A 16,866-nucleotide genomic window follows, 5' to 3' on the forward strand; every position below is an offset into this window, starting at 1 on the left:
GGCTTGAGTGCGGTACAGTCTGCTGTTCTGTAAGGACCGCTATCGGTCCACAATAGATAGGGTTGACGTGCACCACTGCTGACCGCTGCCCTATACTGCAGCAGTCCTTCAGCGGTATAGGGACTGACGTACAGTCTGCTAAACACTAATACACAACCTGCTTGGTCCACAAAAGTTCTTATAAGGACTGGTAACTTGGTATAGGGTGCTACGGTACATAGGCTTGAGTGCGGTACAGTCTGCTGTTCTGTAAGGACCGCTATAGGTCCACAATAGATAGGGTTGACGTGCACCACTGCTGACCGCTCACCTATACTGCAGCAGTCCTTCAGCGGTATAGGGACTAAGAGTTTTGTCACAGGGTCATTTAAAAAATGACATGCAGAGGAAGAGGCAGGCCCTTCCGCAGGGGTGGTAGGGGTAGGGCAGGAGCAACAGGCTTGAGCCAAAGTGGGAAGTTGCAGAAGGTGCGTTCAATTACTTTAAAGGATGCACCAGACTTGGTTGAGTGGCTCGCTCAGCCTTACTCTTCTGCACCCTCCTCATCCTCTCGATCTGCACCCTCTTCTTCACTCTCTGCTATGTGCACCCCCAAAGACACTACCACCAACAACACGACCACCACCACCACCACCACATACCTTCCGCTTGAGTCACTGGAATTATTTTCCGATCCATATCAAGAGGACATTTCTGATGCGCAGCCACTCTTGGTATTGGATCAGGAAGAGGAGGTAGCAACAAGCGCTACTCAGCAGTCTGACGCCAGTACCCAGATCAGCCCAAGGAGGAGGTTGGTCCCCGGTGTTGCTGCCTACTCTACTTATAGCGGTGGGGAAGGTGACGTTGATGATGACGTGTCTAGTGATGTCACGTGGGTGCCCACAAGAGAGGAAGAGGAGGGGAGTTCAGAGGGAGATATGGACCAGCAGATAGGGAGGAGAAGCAGCAATGACTTACATTGCACAGCAGGGACAAAGCAGACTGCAAATGTATCAGGAGCGAGTCATCGACCATGTACGGTCACATCTGGCGCTCCCAGGACACCGGCACATGGCTCCGCAGTGTGGGCTTTTTTTAACGTGTCCGCTGCTGACAATAGCGTTGCCATCTGCAATCTTTGCAGTCAACGCGTTAGTCGCGGTAAGCCCAATACTCACCTAGGGACGACCGCCTTAAGAAGGCACATGAGCAGCCATCACCGAGCCCAGTGGGAGCAACGGAACACACAAAGCCACACTGCAGGCTCTCACCGTCCAGCCTCGTCTTCTACTTCTCCTTCTCCTCTCTCCTCACAATTGTCCTCCACTCCACCTTCCATCACGCCAAGCTCACATTTTTCTGCAAAAAGGCAGGCTTCCGTGGGCCTAATGTTTGAGCGTAAAAAAATGATGACGCCGGATAACCCTCTTGCCCAACGGTTGGCGGCTGGCTTGTCAGAACTCATAGCCCGCCAACTACTGCCATATAAACTGGTGGACTCGGAGGCCTTTCGCAAATTTGTGGCCATTGGAACACCACAATGGAAGGTCCCAGGAAGGAAGTATTTCTCAGAGAAGGGCATCCCAGAGCTATATGGCCATGTTCAGCGGCAAGTGAATGTATCTCTGGCACACAGTGTCGGTGCCAAGATACATCTGACCACAGACACGTGGTCTAGCAAACACGGGCAGGGAAGGTATATCAGTTTTACTGCCCACTGGGTGAACCTTCTGACGGCCGTCAAGCATGTAACCCGTGGCACCCGTGTAGATTTGGTTTTACCGCCACGGATTGCATGCAGGCCTGACTCTTCTTCTCCTCCTCCTACTCCATCCTCCTCCCTCTCCTCCTCAGCTGCCTCCTCCTTTTCCGCTGCTAGCGTCTCTTCCACTGCACCGCCCAAGCTCCCCAGAACCTATTCCACATGCCAGGTGAGACGTTGCCATGCCGTGCTGCGTCTGTTGTGCCTGGAAGCAAAGAGCCACACTGGCCCGGCACTCCTTTCAGCTTTGCGTTCACAGGCAGATGAGTGGCTAACACCGCTCAATTTGACAGTTGGTAAAGTGGTGTGTGACAACGGTGCCAATCTGCTTAGCGCATTGAAACAGGGCAAAATCACGCACGTGCCGTGCATGGCACACGTCTTAAACTTGGTCGTGCAGCGATTCCTTGTCAAATACCCTGGGGTCCAGGACATCTTGCGGCAGGCAAGGAAAATCTCGGCCCATTTCAGAAGATCTTACACGGCCATGGCTCGCCTTGCTGACATTCAGCGGCGACACCATCTGCCGGTCAGACGTCTTATTTGCGATTGCCCGACGCGATGGAACTCAACCTTCTATATGCTTGATAGGCTGCTCCAGCAGAAACGTGCAGTTAACGTCTACCTGTATGAACTCTGCGAAAGAAACGGTTCTGGGGAGCTGGGTTTTTTTTCACCGCGCCAGTGGCTGCTCATGCGCGACACATGCAGACTTCTGCGGCCATTTGAGGAGATCACCAAACTGGTCAGTCGCAGCCATGGCGCCATCAGTGACATGGTACCTTATGCCTTCTTTCTGGAGCGTGCATTGCGTCGTGTCATTGATCAGGCTGTGGAGGAGCAGGAGCGGGAAGATGAGGAAGTCGCAATGCTGGATGAATTCCCAGGGGGGGCTACTCTATCTGAGACAAGTCAACAACAGGAGTCTGATGAGGAGTCAGAGGAGGATGGTGCCGGGGCGGATGAGCAGGAGCAAGAAGAGCATGCTTTAAACCTTTCTGGGATCCCTGTTGTGCGAGGATGGGGAGAGGAGAATGAAGAGGACGACATTATCCTGGATGATGAGCAGGAGCCAGGCCACCACACCGCTTCCACTTTAGTGCAAATGGGGGCCTTCATGCTCCAGTGTTTTAATAGGGACCCCCGTATAAAAAGCATGAGGGTCAAGGACCAGTACTGGGTGGCAACGTACTTAGACCCCCGGTACAAACACAAAATGGCGGAAATGTTACCGCCGTCGCAGAGGGCTGTCAGAATGCAGCACTTCCAGGCCTTGCTTCGAGAAATGCTGCATTCTGCTTTTGCGTGCGCTGGCAGAGGAGCAATTCCCACTCCCAGAGAAGGATTTGCGGGTACCAATCCAACAGCGCCTGCAAGAAGAGGCCGGTTTGAAGATGTGTTGGTGACTTCGGATATGAGGTCATTCTTTCAGCCGACCCATCGACAGGTGTCATCCGGATCCAGCATCAGGGAACGCCTAGACCGTCAGGTGTCCGACTACATTGGGTTAACGGCCGATGTGGACGCTCTGAGGAGTGATGAACCCCTAGACTACTGGGTGGGCAGGCTTGACCTCTGGCCAGAGCTTGCCCAATTTGCAATCGAACTGTTGGCTTGCCCCTCATCCAGTGTCCTGTCCGAAAGGACGTTCAGCGCAGCAGGGGGGATTGTGACCGATAAGCGTACTCGCCTAGCTCACCACAGTGTTAACTACCTCACATTTCTAAAAATGAATGAGGCATGGATCTCGGAGGAATTCAACACATGTGATCAGTAGACCATGTATATGTCTATAAACAATTTTTGGAATCAAGCACACAGACCTTCTTAATTCATTTGGCTCACTTCCCTGACCCAAAAAAGCACACCGTACTATATGCCCCTACCCTCCTCTTTGAAGAGGTTGAGCGGTGTCATATTTCTACTGGGGCTGCTTATTATGAGGGGTTCCCACCATCCCTGTGCTGTGCTGACTTCCTCCTGGGTGTTCTTATTATGAGGGGCTCCCACCATCCCTGTGCTGTGCTGACTTCCTCCTGGGGGTTCTTATTATGAGGGGATCACACCATCCCTGTGCTGTGCTGACTTCCTCCTGGGGCTGCTTACGGTGCTGCTGTCAGCGCTGTATGTCACGGAGCTGCTGTCAGCGCTGTATGTCACGGAGCTGCTGTCAGCGCTGTATGTCACGGAGCTGCTGTCAGCGCTGTATGTCACGGAGCTGCTGTCAGCGCTGTATGTCACGGAGCTGCTGTCAGCGCTGTATGTCACGGAGCTGCTGTCAGCGCTGTATGTCACGGAGCTGCTGTCAGCGCTGTATGTCACGGAGCTGCTGTCAGCGCTGTATGTCACGGAGCTGCTGTCAGCGCTGTATGTCACGGAGCTGCTGTCAGCGCTGTATGTCACGGAGCTGCTGTCAGCGCTGTATGTCACGGTGCTGCTGTCAGCGCTGTATGTCACGGAGCTGCTGTCAGCGCTGTATGTCACGGAGCTGCTGTCAGTGCTGTATGTCACGGAGCTGCTGTCAGCGCTGTATGTCACGGAGCTGCTGTCAGCGCTGTATGTCACGGAGCTGCTGTCAGCGCTGTATGTCACGGTGCTGCTGTCAGCGCTGTATGTCACGGAGCTGCTGTCAGCGCTGTATGTCACGGAGCTGCTGTCAGCGCTGTATGTCACGGAGCTGCTGTCAGCGCTGTATGTCACGGAGCTGCTGTCAGCGCTGTATGTCACGGAGCTGCTGTCAGCGCTGTATGTCACGGTGCTGATGTCAGTGCTCTGTATTACGGTGCTGCTGTCAGTGCTCTGTATCTCCTGCACCCTCTTGTTTGCCTACCCTGGTCCCTGACCTTCCCTCTCCTCCATTGCCTTCATTAGCTCCATAGTCCTGAATTGTCAGAACAATTTCCCAAATAAAAAAAAAATGCTTGTAGTTATCGATCCCAAATTCACCTCATACATGTATTATGCTATTGTCCAGGTGGTGGGACTACGTGCTACCCCCTAATAATTACCCCGTGGCCGCAAATTCGACCTAAAGGTTTGCGAAATTCGCCTCCCATTGAAGTCAATGGAGCCCGCGGCGAACGGTCGTTTTCGCGAACGTTTGTGTCCGTTCGCGTTTCGCGTTCGCGAAACGTCCCGTCGGAAGTTCGTCCATCACTATTAACCAATATCAAGGCTGACATTCCTAAACTCTGCTTCTGAAAATACTAGTTCTTTGGTTGTTGGTTGTAATAGTGATTCTATGACATCAATACATTTAAGGTCCCTGACTCGGTATGAGTATGCATATTAGGAATTTTGAATACTCTGACTGTCCAGGGCTGCAAGCTTGTTCTAAGTCAGTATCTCAAGCTGTTGAATTAAGCAAAGTCAAGAAACAGATGGGAAAGTAGCATTTCTACAAGCAAAGGCAGGCCACTTATTACACTTGGATCAGGTTTCCTGATGGCCTAAACATGAGCTCCAGTTGAACATCGCATGCTTCTGTTCTCCTTACTATCATCATTAGAGGCTCCACTTTTGTTGGTGGTCAACGAATCAACCCTGGCATTGGCTGGAATGTCAGTGACATCAGGGAAGAAGGAGGATAGTCCTGAAAATGGCCAGCAGGCAGTACGGTCCTTGGCGACCAGCCAAATTTACAAGCATCTCACGGGGATGAAAGTAGGGATGAACTTTGGGTTAAATGTGAGTTTGATTCAAACTGTTTGTGGTTCGGCAAACCACTAAACCAACTGGCCATTTCTTCTAGACTGTAAACAAAACAGCCAGGGATCATAGACAACGTCATTGCCAAATTATGGTCGTGGTCATATTTGGTTAATGACATCACCCAGGATCCCAGGTGCTGTTTACATTCCAGCAGTATGGGGATTATGAAACTTAGCAGCGGTAGCATGGAGAGGCAAGATCGTCATGTGATGGGTCATAGTGGTGGCAGGAAACATCACCAGGTGCAGGGAAACATCATTGGGCAAAGGTGTAGATTTACTTTGCTCGACAATGAGATTTATGATGGGTTTATATTGGGGGATATTGTGTCAATTTTTGGGTGTGTATTTTTATTAAAAATCTTTGCAGTGTGGGTGTTTTTTTTTTTACTTCTAACCCCTTGTGGGAATTGGTATTCGGGAATTGGTATGGGGAACTAATGTACCCCTGTACTCATTCCTCCAGGGTGGGGGCAGGATATCTGGAAATCTTAAGGGTGCTTCCAGATTCCTGTAATTTCCCCCCACATCATCTCTGATTATCGGATGTGGGAAAGAATCCCTTGTCCCCTTAGTATGGGCACAAGATGCCATTTAAGGTTGGAAGTTTTATATTTTACCCTTGCAATGTACTCTATCAATGTTGACAGGCACGTGACCTGGTGTGCAGATAGGAAGGGGGGTGCGCTCCCTGCCTTCCCTTTTCTGGTCACCCAGGCTGGATGCCTTGGTAAAGATCTTGAGAATTTTATGGGGGAACCCACACCATTTTTTTCCTTTATTTTCTGTACTTTTTTCCCTTTGACATAGTTTTACCCTTAAAATTCAAATCAAACTCTTATATAACCACTGGAAAGATCTACATTTAAGTGAAACTTTTGCTTTGCCCTAGATCGGCAAGCTAAAGGTTCACTTTAAAGAATCATTCTGCTAAGCTCATTTGTATCTAACCAAGCCTCATTATTTATGGTGTCCTTGTGTCTCTCACTGTATTGGAATTAATGGCAGGCTTTGAATTTCTTGAAACCATGACGCTGCTTTAGTACCCGGGGGCAGATGTACCGCACCTGTGTGATACTTTCCTTTTCTTTCATCATTACTTTCTTTTTCTAATTCTGTGCCCTATAACTTCCCCTTCACTCTGTTTCCACTTCCTTTAACTCTTGTGTATGTCTGTGTTTTATTTCACTACTTGTTCTACAGAAATGCGTACCAAGGATGTGTCTAGTATATATAAAAGGTGTAGGTTGTAGCGGTGCATTAAAAAACCCACATTCACCTTTTCATATTCCACACATAAGATTTATATCCTGTGCATTCTTCGTTTTCTGAACTATGTTTAACCACTTCAGCCCCGGAAGGTTTACCCCCTTCCTGACCAGAGCACTTTTTGAGATACGACACTGCGTTGATTTAACTGACAATTGCGCGGTCGTGCGAAGTTGCACCCAAACAAAATTGATGTCCTTTTTTTCCCACAGATAGAACTTTCTTTTGGTGGTATTTGATCACCTCTGCGGTTTTTATTTTTTGCGTTATAAACAAAAAAAGGCCAACATTTTTGAAAAAAAAAAGCAATATTTACTTTTTGCTATAATAAATATCCCCAAAAAATATATAAAAAGCCTAACTTCTTACTCAGTTTAGGCAGATATGTATTCTTCTACATATTGTTGGTAAAAAAAAATTGCAATAAGTGTATATTGATTGGCTTGTGCAAAAGTTATAGTGTCTACAAAATAGGGGACAGATGTATGGCATTTTTATTATTAATTTTTTTTTATTAGTAATAGCGGCAATCTGCAATTTTAGCATGACTGCGACATTATGGCGGACACATCGGACACTTTTGACTCCATTTTGGGACCATTGTCATTTATACAGCGATCAGTTCTATAAAAATGCACTGATTACTGTGTAAATGACACTGGCATGGAAGGGGTCAAACACTAGGGGGTGATCGAGAGGTTAAGTGTGTCCTAGGGAGGTGTTCTAACAGTGGGGGGGATGGGCTACCACTGACATGACAGCGATCACTGCCCCCAATCACAGGGAGCAGTAGATCCCTGTAATGTCACTAGGCAGAACGGGGAAATGCCTTGTTTACAAAGGCATCTCCCCGTTCTTCCACTCCGTGACGCGATTGCGGGCCCCCGGCAGAAATCGAGTCCACAGGACCCGTGGGCACGGTCACAGGGTACACGTTGGGCACGCATGCCCACAATGCAGAGATTTTAAAGGGGACATACGCCTGTATGCGTATGCCCATTTGCCCAGCCTTGCCATTGTGCCAACGTAGATCGTCATGCGCTGGTTGGCTAGTGGTTAAAGTGAATCTGTTATGACCCATAGCTTAGTAAAGCTTTAAAAGCGAAGCATGGCCAAAAAATGTTGCCCATAGTTCTTTTGTGGGTCACAGGAGCGCACTTACTTGTGATCTTGTGTGACATTGAGCTGCTCCAGCCCCCAGACAATAAAGTTGGGATCTACCCATTTGCCTGAGTTGCCCAGTTGCCTCATCGAGTGACTAAGAGCCAAAGCCAGCTGTACCCGCCACCTCTCCAGGTCAGTGCTCCAGTGAGAACTGGAGGGGCAGAGCAGAGACTAAGGCCGGGTTTACACTAGCTGCGGCTTGCAGCAGGGGGTGCGGTGCATCCCTGTTCTCCATTTCAGGGGTGAACCAGATCCAAATTTTTGCCTGAATTTGGACCTAAAATGGAGCCAAAGATGCACAGGACCCTTTTCCAGTGCAGACCGCAGCCGTCCCGGAGGTGTGTGAACTGGCTCCATTGAGAGCCAGTCACACTCTCCCGTTATGCGGATTGCATGCGGCCAAATTCACATCTAATTCGCACTGGTATGAACCCAGCCTAACAGTCTCCGATCTCTGCTCCGGGAAGGCTGAGAACTGAGCGATTATCGGTCATGTGGTCGCTCAGTTCTCGGTCCTAGAGCTGGTGGGGGACAGCTGCAGCATCAGACCGATGCTGCAGAATAGAGTTGAGTATGCTTATTTGTTTTTTTTTAATACCCAAAACTTCTGCTTTAAAGTGTACAGTATATAAACCTATACAATGAACTTCTTTTATTTGCTCTGTTCCGGTCTGTAAAATGTACTAGTGAAAGCATTTTGTTATATCTGTTCAATAAATGCAAAAATGACATGGTTAATATGTTTACTACATGAAGAAAGCCTACACAAAAGTGGATGAAAGGCATTCAGAAACAGATAGGCAACCGTGACAATAACATGGCAAAATAAGGCTAAATTGAAAGAGATGGTAGAAGCAGGGTTCTAGGTTGGAACTTCCCCAACAACTGTAAGTAGTCATAATAATGTTAAATGATATACTAACAACAACTTACGAAGCCGTCTTAGCAACACTTCCCCCAGCTACATAATTAACCTGATTTCAAAATCTCATCCTCTCTTCGGTCCTCCCAAGACCTCCCTCTCTCTGGCTCCCTTTGATTCCACCTCCCATGCTCTCCTCCAGGACTTCTCCCATCCTTTGGAACTCCCTACCCAAATCTATACGGCTATCACCTACTCGATTCAGCTTTAGACAATCCCTGAAAACCCATATCTTCAAAGAAGCTTATCCTGCTTATAATACACAGAGGGGGTTATTTACTAAAGGCAAATCCACAGTGCACTTGGAAGTGCAGGCGCTGTAGATACGAGGGGGACATGCAAGGGAAATAAAAAAAACAGCATTTTAGCTTGCACATGATTGGATGATAAAATCAGCAGAGCTTCCCCTCATTTCAGATCTTCCCCTTAGAGCCACAGTGACTGCACTTTTAAGTGCACTTGTAGTGAACTTGTAGTGCAAAGTAGATTTGCCTTTAGTAAATCAACCCCTGTGTTTTTACTTTCTCCATCAGCTCATCTCCCACAGTTATTACCTTTTTTATCACTTGACCCTCCCTCCTAGATTGTAAGCTCCAATGAACAGGGCCCTCTGATTTCTTTTGTACCAAATTGTATTGTAACTGTAATGTCTGCCTTTATGTTGTAAAACGCTGAGCAAACGGTGCTATATAAATCCTGTATAATAATAATAATAATATTAATAAAAGAGCATTTAAGAATTCTAGCAAGTGACAATTTTCTGTGCTTCCTGTCTCTGCTGCACTCTTATCAGGTAGCATAGTTTGAACTTTTTACTGTATACTACAGTACACTTTCCCCTATGTTATGGCAATGAGGAGTGGTGGAGGTGTTTTGTAGCCCTGGGACAGGAAGCGTTACTGACAGAATCACCGGGTAAAAAAATGGGAAAGCATGGAAAAATGTACAATTACTGCTGTCGCCACTATGGACTCTATGGACTGCTAAAATGCAATATATTACAGGTTTATTTTTGCGTATATTCTCTTTAAAGCAACCCACCTGACTATATGCCACTCTAAAACAAACTGTTGGAGTTAGAGGATGTAGTCGTGAAAAAATAAAAATAAATGTATTCATCAGTTTAGGCTGATATATATTCTTCTGCATATCTTTGATAAAGAAAAAACGTGGCGTATATTGATTGGTTTGCGCAAAAGTTATTGTGCCTACACACTATGGGATATATTTCGGGACTTTTATTTATTTTTAATTTTTTTAATAGTAATGGTGGCAATCTGGATTTTTAGTGGGACTGTGACAATGTGGCGGACAAATCTGACACAAAATTAAACTTTTTGGGGACCAGTGACATTATTACATTAATCAGTGCTATAAAAATGCACAGATAAATGTAAAAATTGCACTGGCAGGGAAGGAGTTAACACTAGGGGGGCGATCAAGGGGTTAAGTTTGTTCCCTAGGTGGGTTCTAACTGTACGGGGGATGGGCTCACAGGGACATGACAGAGATCACTGTTCCCAATTACTGGGAACAGTAGATCTCTGACCTGTCCCCTGTCAGAACGGGGATCCGCCTTGTTTACACTGGCAGATCCCTATTCTGCCTCTCTACTAGGTGATCTCGGGTCACTAGTGGACACTGCACAGCAAAAGTAAGAGCGCGGCAGCGTGTGTCTGCCTGCAACTGCGCAAGCTGCTGCACAGGTGCTGCGATTCGCGCAGGAGAGCCGACCTGCCACAGCATATCTGCGTGAGCTGGTCGGCTAGTGGTTAAGCTTGGGAAGAACTTTAGGTTTAGTGTGAGAGGGTATTTGTATTGGGAGATAAAGGGAATTTTTGCTTGGGTAGAATTTTAGCTTGGGGAAAGAATTTGTCCTGGGGAAGAGTGGGGAGTGAGGTAGGGGCACTGTTATGTTCTCTTGACCCCTGCAATGGGTGGTACACAGGGTGGTACATACTCCTTACTCCTGCTCTCTGTGGGTAAATACTCATAACCCCTGCACTCTGTGCGGTACATATTTCTGACCCCTGCACTCTATGTGGTACATACTCCTGACCCATACATTCTATGTGGAACATACTCCTTACCCCTGCTCTCTGTGTGGTACATACTCCTGACCCCTGCACTCTTTGTGATATATACTCATTACCCCTGCACCCTGTGTGGTACATACTCCTTACTCCTGCACTCTGTGCGGTACATACTCCTGAGCCCTGCATTCTATGCGTTACATATGTCTAAACTCCCTGCTCCCTGTGTGGTACATACTCCTGCTCTCTGTGTCGTATATATTCCTGACCCCTGCACACTTTGCACTACTGAACTTTGTGCAGCAGTTAGGATTGTTTAACTCATGCACTCTTAACCCCTGCACTATGCTGCTTTAAGCCCCCCCCCCACTCGCACTACCCCACCCCGTTGCTTGCACTAACCCCCCCAGTCGGTTCTCAGGACCTGCTTCCTGATTGGCCAGGAGGAGAAGCAGGATGACATTAGCGAATATTAATTCGCTAATGTCCCACAAGTGGGTGGGCTCGGGGCGCAGTGCTCTGTGCCCCGTGCTCACCCTTTTTAAGGTAAATTAGAGCCTCAGGCCCTAATCACGTGCTTCTAAAAAAAAAAAAACATTGGAATCCATGCGTCTGGTGCCCTGCATGGAGATTAGGAGCCGGGCACATGGATTAGGGGGGCGGCGCCCCTAATGAGCGGGCCACCACTGCTTACGCATGACGCTTGGGTTCTCTTTATTCCGCATACACACGACCGGACTTTCCGTCAGAATAAACTCTGGTGGTCTTTCCAACCAGGTTCCGACGGAGTTCCGCTGAAACAGACTTGCCTCGATAACACCAAAGTCCATTCGTTTAGAACGCGATGACGTACAACGGGACTAGAAAAGGAAGTTCAATAGCCGGTAGCCAATAGCTGCCCTTGCATCGTTTTTGATCCTTCGGACCAGCACACAGACGAACGGTTTTCCCGATAGGAATTGATTCCATCGGAAAGATTTAAAACATGTTCTATTACTAGGTCCGTCAGAATTTTTGAAAAAAAAAAAAGCCAGATGAGGCATACACACGATCGGAACATCCGATGAATGTCTGGCTTTTTCTGTCGGAAAGTCCGGTCGTGTGTACGCGGGTTATAGTGCCTTAGGGTGCCCTAGATTTTTCACAGTCATAGCAATACCCCTAAAAAGAAACCATGCAGCCCCTTATGATTCATACTATGTTTTTGTGTGTGGGACATTTTAGGGGGAATGTAGGTTAGCTTCATATCTTCAGCAACTCCAGCAGAAATCAGAAGTGAAAAATAAGCATATGATCAGTCTCAGTCAAATGTAAACTGTCTGCCTGATAAGATCAGTAGAGTATTTATGTGGGCATTCTTCTCCACCACATAACATAAAGCTCAGTGACATGAATGATTTTCCTCGCAGTGTTCCATTTCCCGTGAAGTCATGTTTTTACTTGAACATCCTCGTGACTTATACTGAGAATACAGCGACTTTAATTATTAGCTATTATAATACTGCAAAAAGAGGGCTCTAATAGTGGTCTCACTTCATGACTTCTGCTGGGAATCCCCATATCACAAACTATGAAAATCAGGCTCAAAAAAAATTTAATAATCGCAACTATTCATAGAAACAGTATCAGTTCCTGTAAATGAAAGAGGAAAGAGAAAAAGATGCTTGCAAACAGAAAAAATGGCCTCTCCTCCGGCATATCTCCCAGCTTTCTAAGATAGGAACTAGGGACAAAAAAAGGCCGACAATTTTGAAAAAAAAAACCCAATACTTTTTTACTATCTGCCTTTAAAACATATCCAGTAAAAAAAAAAAAATTCTTCATAAATTTAGGTCAATATGTATTCTGCTGTATGTTATTGCCGCAGTTTGCCCGGCGGACTTCCGTGTTTACTGTGTAAAAGAACTTTGACCTATGATGACACATCCATCATGGGGTACAGGACAGCCAATTGAGACATTACAGCACATGGACACTTGGACATTCCCCCTAATTTATAAATAGACCCGATCCGGCGGCCATTTTACATTCTTTCTTCTGTCACTATAGAGAGAGGTTGCTGTGTGGAGCAGGGAGAGATTGCAGTGACCCAAATCGCTAGCTATTTGGTCCACAAAAGTTATTTTCAGGACTGGTATAGGTGTTAGGTGTAGTTCAGGATATAGGTTTGAGGCAGTGCTGTGCTAGTGATTGTTGCAGCAGCCTGAGTGTCTTTTGTCAGTGTAGAGAAAGGGACAGGACGCTGTGTGCTGCAGGGACAGTCAGTTTAATCATTAGCTGTTACTATTAGGTCCACAAAGGTTCTTTTCAGGACTGGTATGGTAATAGGCTTGTACACGTATAATATTCTTTCTTCCAAATATAGAAAGAATATTATACTTGACTGCTGACCTTCTGCTGCAGTCTGCTAATCATTCACAACCTACTTCTTCCACAAAGGTCCTTATAAGGACTGGTAAGGTCTAGGGTGCTACAGTACATAGGGTTGAGTGAGGTACAGTCTGCTATTCGTTAAGGACTGGTAGAGGTCCACAATACATAGGGTTGAGGTGTACTACTGCTGACTGCTGCCCTATACTGCAGCAGTCCTTCATCAGTATGGGACTGACGTACAGTCTGCTAATCATTTACAACCTACTTGTTTCACAAAGGTCCTTATAAGGACTGGTAAGGTCTAGGGTGCTACAGTACATAGGGTTGAGTGAGGTACAGTCTGCTATTCGTTAAGGACTGGTATAGGTCCACAATACATAGGGTTGAGGTGCACTACTGCTGACTGCTGTCCTATACTGCAGCAGTCCTTCATCAGTATAGGGACTGACGTACAGTCTGCTAATCATTCACAACCTACTTGTTCCACAAAGGTCCTTATAAGGACTGGTAAGGTCTAGGGTGCTACAGTACATAGGGTTGAGTGAGGTACAGTCTGCTATTCGTTAAGGACTGGTAGAGGTCCACAATACATAGGGTTGAGGTGCACTACTGCTGACTGCTGCCCTATACTGCAGCAGTCCTTCATCAGTATAGGGACTGACGTACAGTCTGCTAATCATTCACAACCTACTTGTTCCACAAAGGTCCTTATAAGGACTGGTAAGGTCTAGGGTGCTACAGTACATAGGGTTGAGTGAGGTACAGTCTGCTATTCCTTAAGGACTGGTATAGGTCCACAATACATAGGGTTGAGGTGCACTACTGCTGACTGCTGCCCTATACTGCAGCAGTCCTTCATCAGTATAGGGACTGACGTACAGTCTGCTAATCATTCACAACCTACTTGTTCCACAAAGGTCCTTATAAGGACTGGTAAGGTCTAGGGTGCTACAGTACATAGGGTTGAGTGAGGTACAGTCTGCTATTCGTTAAGGACTGGTATAGGTCCACAATACATAGGGTTGAGGTGCACTACTGCTGACTGCTGCCCTATACTGCAGCAGTCCTTCATCAGTATAGGGACTGACGTACAGTCTGCTAATCATTCACAACCTACTTGTTCCACAAAGGTCCTTATAAGGACTGGTAAGGTCTAGGGTGCTACAGTACATAGGGTTGAGTGAGGTACAGTCTGCTATTCGTTAAGGACTGGTAGAGGTCCACAATACATAGGGTTGAGGTGCACTACTGCTGACTGCTGCCCTATACTGCAGCAGTCCTTCATCAGTATAGGGACTGACGTACAGTCTGCTAATCATTCACAACCCACTTGTTTCACAAAGGTCCTTATAAGGACTGGTAAGGTCTAGGGTGCTACAGTACATAGGGTTGAGTGAGGTACAATCTGCTATTCGTTAAGGACTGGTATAGGTCCACAATACATAGCGTTGAGGTGCACTACTGCTGACTGCTGCCCTATACTGCAGCAGTGCTTCATCAGTATAGGGACTGACGTACAGTCTGCTAATCATTCACAACCTACTTGTTCCACAAAGGTCCTTATAAGGACTGGTAAGGTCTAGGGTGCTACAGTACATAGGGTTGAGTGAGGTACAGTCTGCTATTCCTTAAGGACTGGTATAGGTCCACAATACATAGGGTTGAGGTGCACTACTGCTGACTGCTGCCCTATACTGCAGCAGTCCTTCATCAGTATAGGGACTGACGTACAGTCTGCTAATCATTCACAACCTACTTGTTCCACAAAGGTCCTTATAAGGACTGGTAAGGTCTAGGGTGCTACAGTACATAGGGTTGAGTGAGGTACAGTCTGCTATTCCTTAAGGACTGGTATAGGTCCACAATACATAGGGTTGAGGTGCACTACTGCTGAACGCTGCCCTATACTGCAGCAGTCCTTCATCAGTATAGGGACTGAGAGTTTTGTCACAGGGTCATTTAAAAAATGACAGGCAGAGGAAGAGGCAGGCCCTTCCGCAGGGGTGGTAGGGGTAGGGCAGGAGCAACAGGCTTGAACCAAAGTGGGAAGTTGCAGAAGGTGCGTTCAATTCATTTAAAGGACGCACCAGACTTGGTTGAGTGGCTCACTCAGCCTTACTCTTCTGCACCCTCCTCATCCTCTCGATCTGCACCCTCTTCTTCACTCTCTGCTATGTGCACCCCCAAAGACACTACCACCAACAACACCACCACCACCACATACCTTCCGCTTGAGTCACAGGAATTATTTTCCGATCCATATCAAGACATTTCTGATGCGCAGCCACTCTTGGTATTGGATCAGGAAGAGGAGATAGCAACAACCGCCACTCAGCAGTCTGACGACAGTACCCAGATCAGCCCAAGGAGGAGGTTGGTCCCCGCTGTTTCTGCCTACTCCGAGATCTCTACTTATAGCGGTGGGGAAGGTGACGTCAATGATGACGTGTCTAGTGATGTCACGTGGGTGCCCACAAGAGAGGAAGAGGAGGGGAGTTCAGAGGGAGATATGGACCAGCAGATAGGGAGGAGAAGCAGGAATAACTTACATTGCACAGGAGGGACAAAGCAGACTGCAAATGTATCAGGAGCGAGTCATAGACAATGTACGGTCACATCTGGCGCTCCCAGGACACCGGCACATGGCTCCGCAGTGTGGGCTTTTTTTAACGTGTCCGCTGCTGACAATAGCGTTGCCATCTGCAATCTTTGCAGCCAACGCATTAGTCGCGGTAAGCCCAACACTCACCTAGGGACGACTGCCTTAAGAAGGCACATGAGCAGCCATCACCGAGCCCAGTGGGAGCAACAGAACACACAAAGCCACACTGCAGGCTCTCACCGTCCAGCCTCGTCTTCTACTTCTCCTTCTCCTCTCTCCTCACAATTGTCCTCCACTCACCCTTCCATCACGCCAAGCTCACGTTTTTCTGCAAAAAGGCAGGCTTCTGTGGGCCTATTGTTCGAGCGTAAAAAAATGATGACGCCGGATAACCCTCTTGCCCAACGGTTGACGGCTGGCTTGTCAGAACTCATAGCCCGCCAACTACTGCCATATAAACTGGTGGACTCGGAGGCCTTTCGCAAATTTGTGGCCATTGGAACACCACAATGGAAGGTCCCAGGAAGGAAGTATTTCTCAGAGAAGGGCATCCCAGAGCTATATGGCCATGTTCAGCGGCAAGTGAATGTATCTCTAGCACACAGTGTCGGTGCCAAGATACATCTGACCACAGACACGTGGGCTAGCAAACACGGGCAGGGAAGGTATATCACTTTTACTGCCCACTGGGTGAACCTTCTGACGGCCGTCAAGCATGTAACCCGTGGCACCCGTGTAGATTTCGTTTTACCGCCACGGATTGCATGCAGGCCTGGCTCTTCTTCTCCTCCATCTACTCCATCCTCCTCCCTCTCCTCCTCGGCTGACTCCTCCTTTTCCGCTGCTAGCGTCTCTTCTGCTGCGCCGCCCAAGCTCCCCAGAACCTATTCGACATGCCAGGTGAGACGTTGCCATGCCGTACTGCGTCTGTGTGCCTGGAAGCCAAGAGCCACACTGGCCCGGCACTCCTTTCAGCTTTGCGTTCACAGGCAGATCAGTGGCTAACACCACTCAATTTGACAGTTGGTAAAGTGGTGTGTGACAACGGT

The sequence above is a fragment of the Lithobates pipiens genome, unplaced genomic scaffold, assembly GCF_037356315.1.
Source record: "Lithobates pipiens isolate NorthernLeopardFrog02 unplaced genomic scaffold, aLitPip1_a1.2 Scaffold_8, whole genome shotgun sequence".
In the NCBI taxonomy this organism is placed as follows: domain Eukaryota; kingdom Metazoa; phylum Chordata; class Amphibia; order Anura; family Ranidae; genus Lithobates; species Lithobates pipiens.